The following is a 12,162-nucleotide window of genomic DNA, read 5'->3' as shown; positions in this document are numbered from 1 at the left end:
TCTCTCCTCGATTTCGTGACGGATTTTTGCCCGATCGAAAATCCGAAAATACCACTGGACTCCATTCGCCGTTGCCGTCATTTCTACCGGAGCGGATCGGTGGTAGGAGCAGCGTAAGCATATTCCCTGGGGTAAGCCATTTTTCTCTTTTTCTTTAATTTCTTGCAAAATATAAGCCCAATTGACGAACGGACACCACCACGAGAATCTAGGGATGATTCTTTACAAGTCTAGTGGGACGGAATTCTCGTGGGGGTGTCGGGCCAAAACCCCAAATTTGGGATGCGGCGATTATTAAGGGGCTTATTTTTAATTAATTAGCATTAATTTAGAAATGCTAAAATATTAAACATCTAGGACTGAAGTAGAATTTCTGAAATTTAGGGTCCGGGTGAGTGCCGCGGGTGTAATTTTGGGACCCGCAGGCAAAACTTGGAAAATTAAGTGGGGATGTTAAATAATAGTTAAATATTAATTTGAGGTATATGGAGCCTAGGGAAGGCGAGATGAGTATTATTTTGGAGAAATAAATTAATTAATCTGGGGAAAATGTAAATTGCAGGAATTAAATTTCGGGCGCCAAGGGCATGAAATTTTGGGTTCTAAGGAATTTCTCAATAGTCAGGTAAGGGAATAAACTAAAGCAATAATTTTTTATACAAATTATTATTGATTATTTCTAAATTTATTTTTAGAAAAGCATATGTTATATTGTGTATTACGAATAAAATGTACGATTAGGAAAATACTGTTATGATGATTAAAATGTATATGTATGTATGAGATGTAAGTAATTCACGATTTTAGAATATGAAGTATGACTTTTAACAGCATATGTGTGGCATGAATATTATTTTGTGTGAAATGTATTATGATGTGAAATATTTTACGAACAAAACATGATTTCAGGTATTATGAAAATATGAGTTATGTTGTGATGGTTTTGACAATTATGTGATAAATGTTGTATTTTCAATATATATATACCTGAAACGATTTTGGCGCGAGGCCATATATTTATGTTATCGGCACGAGGTTGTATCTATGTTTTCGGCACGAGGCCGTAATGATGTTACGTGTGATCATGTATTATATGTTTTCACAACCAGGATGTTAATTTAGTTCAGACCAGGAGCTCGGTACCATAGCTATGGGTTCATTTTGGCATGAGGCCTTATTAGTGCTACCGTCCCACGAGGAGATGGGAGATGGATAGTCGATGTGGCTTTCAGTAAAGTGTGGACGTCCACCTGGCAGTCCGGACCAGGGTGTGGCAGGCTCATCGTACTTACAGACATATTTGATTCGGCAGTGGTCGGCCAACCATTGTCGGGTCCCGCATTCGGGCTGCACAACCCGTCATGGGGGGGAATGCATGACACCAGCTAGCTAGTCATCCTGGGTCTGTTTTCAGTACTACAGTTATAACAGATGATTTTATGTATGATATGATTTATTAACAGATGTGAAAATATATGTTTACCCAGTACGATATGATTATGTTTATAGAATTATGAAATGTACTGTATACGTACAAATGCATTAAATATTCATGTTGCCACACAGCTGTATTTAGTTTATTTTCCCTTACTAAGAAGTGTCTCACCCCCAAACTTAATTAATTTTTCAGGAGCTCCTGAGAGACTGGCGGGTCAGGGCCGCCGTTGAGCTAGTGAGATTGCCCTGTGAGAAGGGTAAGATTTTGTAATAGAGTCAGAGTTATTTTGTGTTTGACCCTAGAGATATTTGGATGTATGTGAGGATGTATAGAATGCTCTGGTATTATGTTTTATGATTGGATGTTTGAGATTTTATGTTTACTGCTGCTAGGTTTTCCGCTGTGTTTGACAGGTGTCCCCGCTACCCACGGGTTCGGGTTGACCATTTTTATTTATTATGTGATATTTTATGTTAAGAAATTGAGGGACGTTACAATAATGGCTCTGGTGGCTCATTTTTATTTGGAGTTACACCAAATGGATGTGAAAACTACTTTTCTAAATGAGAATTTAGATGAAGATTTTTATATGGATATACCTGAAGGCTTCTTGATTAAAGAAAAGGAGCATATGATATGCAAATTAAAGAAGTCAATTTATGGACTTAAACAAGCTTCTAGACAATGGTATCTTAAGTTTAATGATACCATCACAACCTTTGGATTTAAAGAAAATACCATTGATAGGTGTATATATTTAAAGGTCAGTGGGAGCAAGTTTATTTTCTTGATTCTGTATATTGACGATAAATTGCTTGCCAGTAATGATCTTGATTTACTGAATGACACCAAGAAATTTACTTCTCTGAACTTTGAAATGAAAGATATGGGTGAGGCGACTTACGTTATAGGAATTAAAATATTTCGTGATAGATCACATGGATTGTTAGGGTTGTCTCAGAAGGGATATATCAATAAAGTTTTAGAAATATTTCATATAGCTAAATGTAAGGCCACTCCTGGTCCTATTTGTAAAGGGGACAAGTTCAGTGAAAAGGATTGTCCACAAAATGAATTAGAAAAGAAAAGAATAGAAAATATTCTTTTTGCATATGTTGTTGGAAGTTTGATGTATGTGCAGACCTGTACGAGACCGGATATTAGCATTGCAGTTGGCATGAGCATTGGAAATCTGCAAAGAAGGTTTTGAGATATTTGAAAGGAACAAAACACTGTATGCTCACGTATCGAAGGACAGATCAGTTGGAGGTGATTGGTTACTCTGACTCAGATTTTACTAGTTGTGTTGATAGTTGAAAGTCAACTTTTGGTTATTTGTTCCTATTAGCTGGAGGAGCAATATCATGGAAAAGCGTCAAACTGACTATCATAGCAGCATCTACTATGGAAGCTGAATTTGTGGCATGCTTTAAGGCCACAATTCATGCTTTGTGGTTGCAGAATTTTATCTCGGGATTTGGAATTGTCGACAATATTGTCAGGCCGCTGAGAATTTATTGTGATAATTCTGCAACAGTCTTCTTCTCCAAGAACGACAAATATTCTACTGGCACTAAGCACATGGAGCTCAAATATTCGACTATTAAGGAGGAAGTTTGGAAACAAACAGTGGTTATAAAACATATTAGGACTGAACTCATGATAGTAGATCCTTTAACTAAAGGGTTAACACCAAAGACATTTAAGGAACATGCTAATTATATGAGTCTTTATTGTAATCTCTGATATATGAATGTGGATCTTTATGTTTTTGTTTTATAGTATGTATAATGATATCACTAATGGTGTTTCTAAACAATTTTTTTCTTATTTACCATCAATTTCGTAATTATAGAAATGGATTATTGATAACAGGAATGGTCTTTGACGAACACATTATGGGGACATTATGGTTACTTCCTATTAGGGATTATAGTTAAGTGATTTGCTAGCATTGTAGTACACAGAAGGGAAGATGTCGTTTTATTGATATTTATCGTCATGACTCATGTTAGTGAGTTATTTAATTATGATATTATGGAAATCTCACTAACATATGAATAAGCTAATGTTCTGTGCAAATTATAGTTATCTTGTTAATCCGTATTAAGGTCATTCATATGGGCCAAGTGGGAGAATGTAAGAATATGTCTCATATGTGTCCCATATGATAAGGGTAATGACATATGATGAGGATAATGAAAGGTCACATTTTTGGGTTAACTAAAGAGTTTTGTTTTGAAAATAATGTGAGGATTAATGGTTGGGAGTGGAAAGGTTTTCCTATATATCTATTGTTATGGGGAGATAGTAATCTAATGGAGTGAAAAGAAAGGGATATATAGAAATTGTCCTCTCTCTATCTTTGCTCTCTTATCATCAGTCCTACTCCTATAAGATCTGGTGAAATACCGAAAGAGATCGGGATGAAGCGAGAGAAACGATTTCTTCAATTGTTCTTCCCGATTGATATATATCATGAATGATCCCGATATGTTAATTTATGACTTTCTTTATTTTTACGCATCAAAGGTAATATATATGTGAATATCATGATAATTAAACATCCTATTTCAGTAAAATTACAGCAGAATATTAGATTAAAATCTAACAACACACACACACACACACACACAAATCCTTTAAGGTTTTAAAACTTTCACATATATTCTTTGATATTTGTTTTTTAGGAAACTTAAATATTTCTCTTCTTTGCGCCTATATCCACTTTTATTTTTCAAAAAAAAAAAATCATAAACATAAGAGCACCTGTTAGATTGCCAAATTCATTGAAATTATATGCTATAAATACATAGAGTAACCATTAAGAAAATCCTTTAAAAAAAAAGTGCAAAGCAATACTGTATATAATTATTTATTTTTTAATAACTCGAGGATGCCAGTAACCATCACGTCACTTTGGACATTATGGTATGTCACCAAATCTGGGGGATGAAAGTCGTCCGCTCATTGACGTACCTCTGGTAATTTACCGAGATAATGCCTCAAGGGAGAATCGAACTCGTGACCTTAAGGTCATCAAAGTCACAAGTCGCCCTTATCAGTTGAACTGACCCAACTGGGTCTGTATATAGTTATTATAATTACTGCATTACCTTCAATCTTTCTTCCTTTTTTTTTTTTTTTTTGATACACCCGGTTTCTTGGGCTTACGCGCCAAACTAATCCCACGCCTACTCTAGTCGTGCCCTTAGCCAACACGTAGGAGGTAAATCGCGGATGTGTACTATAGGCGGTAAAATTTGAATCCTAGACTTCACCTTTGTCCAAGGCTGTCTGATAAACCTCCTTACCACTTGAGCTTATACCCGCGGGCCCTTCAAATCTTTCTCTCTCTTTTTTCTTTTTTGATTATGTCGAGTTCCTCTCATCCCCATAACCACGAGCGGACACTCCCCTTTGGGGCACACAACTTAACGGGACCAGCGAGAGAGACTAATCTCATGCCTACACGCACAACACCCTCCACACGTGTAGGAGTAAATCGCGGATGTGCACTCGGACTGACAGGGTTCGAACCCTCAACCTCTCCATCAAGCGGCCTGTGAGACTCCGTCCTTACCACCCGAGCATATGCCCAGGGGCTTCCTTCAAATCTTTCTCTTGCTTCTAAGATTTGTTGTTCGCATATATTTATATTGCACCGCAATGATATCTAATAAAATTCAAAGAATACTATCAATTCTACATATAATTTTGAATGAATTAAGACAACATATTATATCTTATTCATTTTAAAATATTTAAGTCATATTAAATTTATTTAAATATACTAGAAATTAGTTAAATATATTCATTAAAATAATATATTTCAATCGCCTTGCGACACACGGTACATATTTACTACCATCATAAAGCTGTATAACATAATGAGAGCGTCAATCTTATTTCAATTATATAAAAGTACGACACTTCTTTTCTGAAAGATAAAACGAAAGTACTGCACAAAAAACAAACAAGTTAGCCTTAACTGCACGGTTGGTTTTCAATAATTGTGCAATGAGTTGAACAGCTCATTGGTCGGCGGCTTATCCCTTTGGTCGTCGCCTGAAAGAATAGAAAAGACAGATAAAAAAATATAATAGGAGATTTAGATATGGGCTGTTGTGTGATTAGATGGGACAAAATAATTGTGCGTAGGGTAGGGGGCCTAGGACACAAAAGTCAAGGTTTTCCAAGATTGATGTGCCCTAATCAGACCATAATTAAGTTAAAATTGAAAAAATTCAATCAGTTAAATATTTATTTATTTTAATTTATATTTTATTTTTTATTAATTTTTAATTTTTAATTTTTAATTCGATTTTTGAGTTCGATTAATTCGTTTAATCGAATTAACAGAATAATAAATAATTATATATATTATATATTAAAATATTTTATATATTATATATATACTAAATTTTATTAATTTTTTATATATTATATATTATATATATTAAGATATTAAATTTGTTAGTCGATTTAATCGAAATTTAGTTCAATCGGTTTTGAGTTCACTTAAACATGAAATTTCAGCTAGTTCGGTTAATAAAATTTTTTAATCGAAATTTTTTGATTAATTAACTGAATTCACCGAACCGACTGGATGCTCACCCCTAGTTCTACTCTTTAAACCAAGTTTATGATAAAAATTAAAGATAATTCAAGGGGAAAAAACAGTTAATTCCCATTTAAATTTGGGCATATTTTTAGTAAGCCATAATTTATACTTTTTTTAATAAAAAAATCACATAAATTTATGTTCAAATCCTAAAATTATATTCCCAACTAGTATTTAAGTGAATTTGGTTTGGCTTTGGTTTTTTTTTTTTTTTTTTTCAAATAAAAATGAAATGTGATTTGGGTGCCTATTAATTGTATTTCCAAATAGTCTTATTTTAATATTTTGAATTATTTTAGAATTTTTCATCAAATACTCGAGATTAATTTTTCTTTCTACATATTTTTTTTCTCTTTAGGAGACTGAATAATTTTTACAATGACCTAAATCTTGATTTATCATCGGTTTCTTTTGAAAGTTTAAAAAATATTAATTATTTTTTGTATCTAGTATGGATATGACTACCTATGCTATATGGATCAAAATGTTGGGCGACGAAAAAACATAATATCCAAAAAGTAAAAGTTATCAAGATGAGAATGTTTACGTGGATAAGTGATATAACATTGAAAGGTAAATTAAGGAATAAATATATTTGTGATAAGTTAAGTGTAATTCCTATAGAAGATAAAATAAGGAAGAGAAGATTTAGATGGTATGAATCTATCAAAAGAAATGGTTCATGATCGCATGAATTGACAAAAAATGATTCATATAATCGACCAGTAGGACTAAGACTAGATTTTGTTGTTATTTAATTTTTAAAATTTGTAAATGGAAACTAGAAAATATTTTTTTTATTGTTTTATCAATTTTAATTTCTTACATATTTTTAAAAAAAATTAAAAAAATAAGGTCCTGCTTGGTAATTATTTAAAAATGTTTTAAAACATAAAAATTAATGTCGGCAATTGAACAAAGACTGCTCTCCACATTCATATTTCATCTCCTTGTGTAACCTTCATACAACTTTTTTCCTAAAATAGCATCCTGCATTTATGAGGATCATCTTTTTAAATCTTCAATAAATTTTCTTGAATGGCATCCTTGGTCTTTGAGACAAACCCTACAATTTTTTATTGCTTTATCAATTTTAATTTATTAATTTTTTTAAAAAATAAAAATAAGGTGTTTTTTTCTTAATATTTAAATTTTAAAAAATAAAAATAAAAATTAGTACCGGAACAAATATTTTCTACTTTTTTAATACAAGTCTTCGAAAACTGAAAAATAAATAAAAATCCTAAACTACTTCTTTTTCGCAACTAAACGGGTCTTTTGTATTTTCTAGAATGTTTAAAATTATTGTATATAAAATATAATATAACATTATATATGAATTAGCAATTAAAAAGGATGCATAGGGTAGATGGGTAGAAATCTTTTTATCCTTTTGTAATTTTGGGATTGACTTCTGTTCACAAATCAGAAGCCATAGAATAGAAGGCTCAAACTTCAACTGACGTAAATTAGAATTTGTCTGGTTTGGGTGTTTGAAGTGTGGGGAGCAGGCGAATATTAGGTCCGTCTGAACTCTCAATTTTTCAAAACTATGGTTAGGATTGGAGTTGGCAACTGCCATTCTACTTCTTGGATGTTTTGTTCTCAAAAAAAAACAAAAAAAGTCTCTTTCTTCTTGAAAAAAAGGAATTTTTTACAAAAATATTATTAAAAAAAACATATAAATAAAGGAAATAGGAAAAAATTACACAAATATACTGAATCGACTTTTGGAAAGTCGATATTAGCTTAAAAAAAAAAAAAAAAAAGATCGGACAGCTTTGATTGGTGCAGGGCCCCCAACGGCTGTTAGCGCAGGGGGAAGAGAGAGGGGAGGGGGGGTCAACGGGGAGGGGCCGAGAGAGGGTGTCAATTCGTCGAGGGCGCTGAAAAAAAGGTGTCCGAATTTTTTCTTGTAAAAGTGATCAAACCGACTTTTGAAAAGTTGGTTTAGTGTTTTTTTTTTGGGTTCTACACGCATGCAAATATGTGAATTAAATTATAATAATTAATAAATTTAATTATTATTATTATTATTTTATATAAAATTAGCTATTTTTTATTCAAAATTTGCAATGCATAATTTTTTTTAAAATTTTTTATTAGTAGTTTTATATTTATTTAAAAAATAAATAACACATGTCAAATTTTATAATTTTATAAATTAAAATTTTCCTATTTATTTAAAATCTGTAATACATAATTTTTTTTTGAATTTTTTTATTGTTAGTTTTAAATTTAATTAAAAAATAAATAAATACAGGTCAAATTTTATAATTATAAATTTTATAATTTTATAAATTAATTTTTCCTACAAAAAATATAAATATGATTACTATCTTCACGGTGCCGGTACTTCCCAAATCATCACTCGTCTAATGTTGATCATCGCCGATCACTTTCCGTACGAATCCTTGACCACCGCTTGCCTGTGCCCAGGCCGGCCATTCGCCTGTGAACTGTATATCGAATCGTACCCAATATCAGAAAACATGCGTTTAATGATGCTGAAAACTATTGATGTTTTTCCAACCCATATGACCTTAGTGAACTGCACGAAAAGTTAAATCAAATTGAGGTTTTCTCTCATGCATCACCGATGTGGGTTGATAATTGTAAATCACATCGGTGATACGTGAGAGAAAACCTCACATGTTCATCTCTCCACCTTTTTTGTCATTATTTATTAGATAATTGTAGGTAGTAAAATTGATAAATTAAGAGTCATAAATTGGATAAAAATTTTTTAGATAAATATATAATTTGATTTAACTTTTCATGTAACTGACTCGAGTCATGTGAGTTGGAAAAACACCAATAGTCTCCAGCGTCATTAAATGCATGTTTTTCGATATCGGGTACGGTTTGATGTACGGTTCACAGGAGAATGGCCAGCCTAGGCACAGCCAAGCAGTGGTCAAGGATTCGTACGGGAAGTGATTGGCGATTATCAGCATTGGACGAGTGATGATCTAGGAAGTACTGACACCGTGAAGATAGTAATCAAATTTATATTTTTTGTACAAAAATTTAATTTATAAAATTATAAAATTTGACATGTGTTTATTTATTGTTTAAATAAATTTAAAACTACCAATAAAAAATTTTAAAAAATTATGTATTACTGATTTTGAATAAATAAGAAAATTTTAATTTAGAAAATTATAAAATTTAACATGTGTTTATTTATTTTTTAAATAAATTTAAAACTACTAATAACATAATTTTTAAAAAATTATGCATTATAAATTTTGAATAAAAAATAACTAATTTTATATAAAATAATAATAATTAAATTTATTAATTATTATTATTTAATTCACGTATTTGCATGCCTGCAGAACCAAAAAAAAAAAAAAAATTTAACACCAAACTAACTTTTGAAATGTTGATTTGGTCAATTTAAAAATAAAAAAAAAACGAACACCTTTTTTTCTGGGCCCCTGGCGAATGAACTCCCCCTCCTATCCCTCTCCCTCTCCCTCTCGTTCACACAGCCCTCTCATCTACCCCTGCCCTTTTTTTTGGCTGGCAGATGTGACCCCCACTCCCCTCTCCTCTCTCTCTTCCCCTTGCGCTAAGAGCTGTTGGGGGCCATGCACTACTCAGAGTCGTCTAATTTTAAAAAAAAAAAAAAAAACCTAAAACTGACTTTTCAAAAATGATTGTATATTTGTATAATTTTTTTCCATTTCCACTATTTATGTGTTTTTAATTTTTTTTGTAATATTTTGTAAAAAAACTTTGAAAAAAGAGGATTTTCTTTTGGCAGAATATTTTTATTTAAAAAATAATTTTCTATTCATGTGCAAAGAGAATGAAAAATCCAATTCGAACACAAACTAAGCCTGACTAAAGCCATAAATACAGTAGATTACTTTTTCTTTTCTTTTTTTTTCAGATTGATTCTTGAAGGTCGGATCAACATATTATAACCACAACATTGCTTTTTGTGACATTATTGATTGTGAAAGGTGTAACATGTGGGGAATAAAGCATCCTTTTCATCAAAATTGTCATGCTTGCTTGCATATTTTAGCTAATGGCATGAATTGTTTTATATTTTTTCTTGATGAACAATGTTTTTTTTTTTTTTGGTTGATACTTTTAATCCGTCACTAGATAGTTTAACAGTAAAGATAAGTTGTCAATTCGAGCACTTCAAGTACAATTTCTAGCAAGATTAAACCTATATTTATGCATTCGTACTAAAATAATTGTTGCACTAAGTTTTCAAATGATAATTAATTTATAATCGAATCTCATAAAACAAAATAAATAAATAATCTTTATATGTGTCTCAACGATTACATTTTGAGAAAAGAGGACAAAGAAATATATATATATATTTTGTTGTTTTTCATTATCCCAAGCCACACACAAAGAATCCTGATATGGGAAGAGGGCATACATTTATGGTTGTCATTATTAGGAGGATAAACCTTTTGGCACTGAAATAGACGAGAGAACTATATATCTTACGAAAAATAGAAGGAGAGTGTGTGGATGGCATCATAATATATATATATATATATATTATGGGTGCCGACCTTTCACCTAAAAAGCTACATATGGAAAATTTGCCCAAATGTGATGGGCTCCTCGTTGGTGCCAACCTTTCACCTAAAAGCGATACAAGCGATTTTGCGCAAGTGACCTGCCTGCGTGCATGTCCATGCCATTGCCGTCTGATAGGGAAAGATTCAAGGATGCCAGAAAGAGAAATTGTCTCCTAAATTAACATCACCAGCCTCAACCTCTATTGATTTGAATATATGAATAGATTCCCCTGCACGCAGTACATAGGGGGGTACGACACAATGAGCGCTCACCTGCCTCAACTTCTATTGGTTTGAATATATGAATAGATTCCCCTGCACGCAGTACATAGGGGGGTACGACACAATGAGTGCTACAGAAGGAAAGAGCAATGGGATCGGAAAAAAAAAAAAAAAAAAAGTGACAAAGAAGTAGTCTACCCAGTGAAGCAAACGATGTAAATCCAATTAAAAATCGCAGGGCCTGGCCCATGCTGAACTAGAACTGGCTGCTGTAGGGTTTTGTGGACTGCTGCAAAGATCTTTTCAAACAATAGTTAGGTTATGAATCCATCCAACTTTAAATGGTTTTGATTTAAAATAAGACATCCAAGTGGTGTAGAAAGCCCAAACAAGCCCTACAGAGGGTTGATCTGCACAGCCCTAAATATAGCTACTTCAGCAACCTAACAATAACAAAAAAATCAAGCCTTAGTCCATTAGTCCATTAAATGAGATTGTTTATATGAATCTTACTCACCATTTCCTCCCAAGTTATTTTAGGTCTACCCCTACCTCTTCTATTACCTCCACAGTAGCAGTCACTCTTCCTCACAGGTGCACTATAAAGCCTACGTTACAAGTATCCATACCATCTAAATCGTCTCTCCCTTATCTTATCTTCTATAAAAGCTACACCTAACTTACCACAAATATGTTCATTCCTTAATTTATCTTTTAATGTTAATCTAAGCATTCTCATCTCGGCAACTTTTACATCTGATAGCTACTTCAGCAACCTATCAACATATTTTGTCATTTTTGTACAACTTCCCTTTTCTGCAAAATTTGCATTTGTAATTGTCATGAAAATATGTTTTAAGAGTGATTTTACTTTGTAATTTCAGTCTTATTTTCGTTTTTCCATGATTCCTTTAGCTCTTCAGCAAAAATATTAAATTTCTAAAAAAATTTAGACAATAAATAGCCTCTCAATGCTGTTGGCTGAATTTTCAAAAATTCAACAAAAAAACTTCAGCTTGTGTCATCCCTGGTTCATAGAAAACACTAGAATTAATTCAAAACACCGACTAATTGTTCCAGCATTAATACCTTTTCATTTTTATTCTACATGATGCCACATATGAAGACCCAGCATGGGCTGCAGCAGCACCCTTGAATTCTTCCAAAAGCTCCTGGCATCCTAACCTGAAAGCCACAGAGGTCCATAGTGCACTTAAAAGTGTGCTTAACCCATTGATGGGATCCTGCAGCTTCCTTGTTAGATTAAGCAACAGTTAGCAATATAGCCTGCTTCAAATTCAAGATTAGCATCAAATTTT

This window comes from Malania oleifera, chromosome 1 (assembly GCF_029873635.1).
Source record: "Malania oleifera isolate guangnan ecotype guangnan chromosome 1, ASM2987363v1, whole genome shotgun sequence".
NCBI lineage: Eukaryota > Viridiplantae > Streptophyta > Magnoliopsida > Santalales > Ximeniaceae > Malania > Malania oleifera.
The sequence above is the reverse complement of the archived record's forward strand: the minus strand, read 5'-3'. Positions refer to the sequence as shown.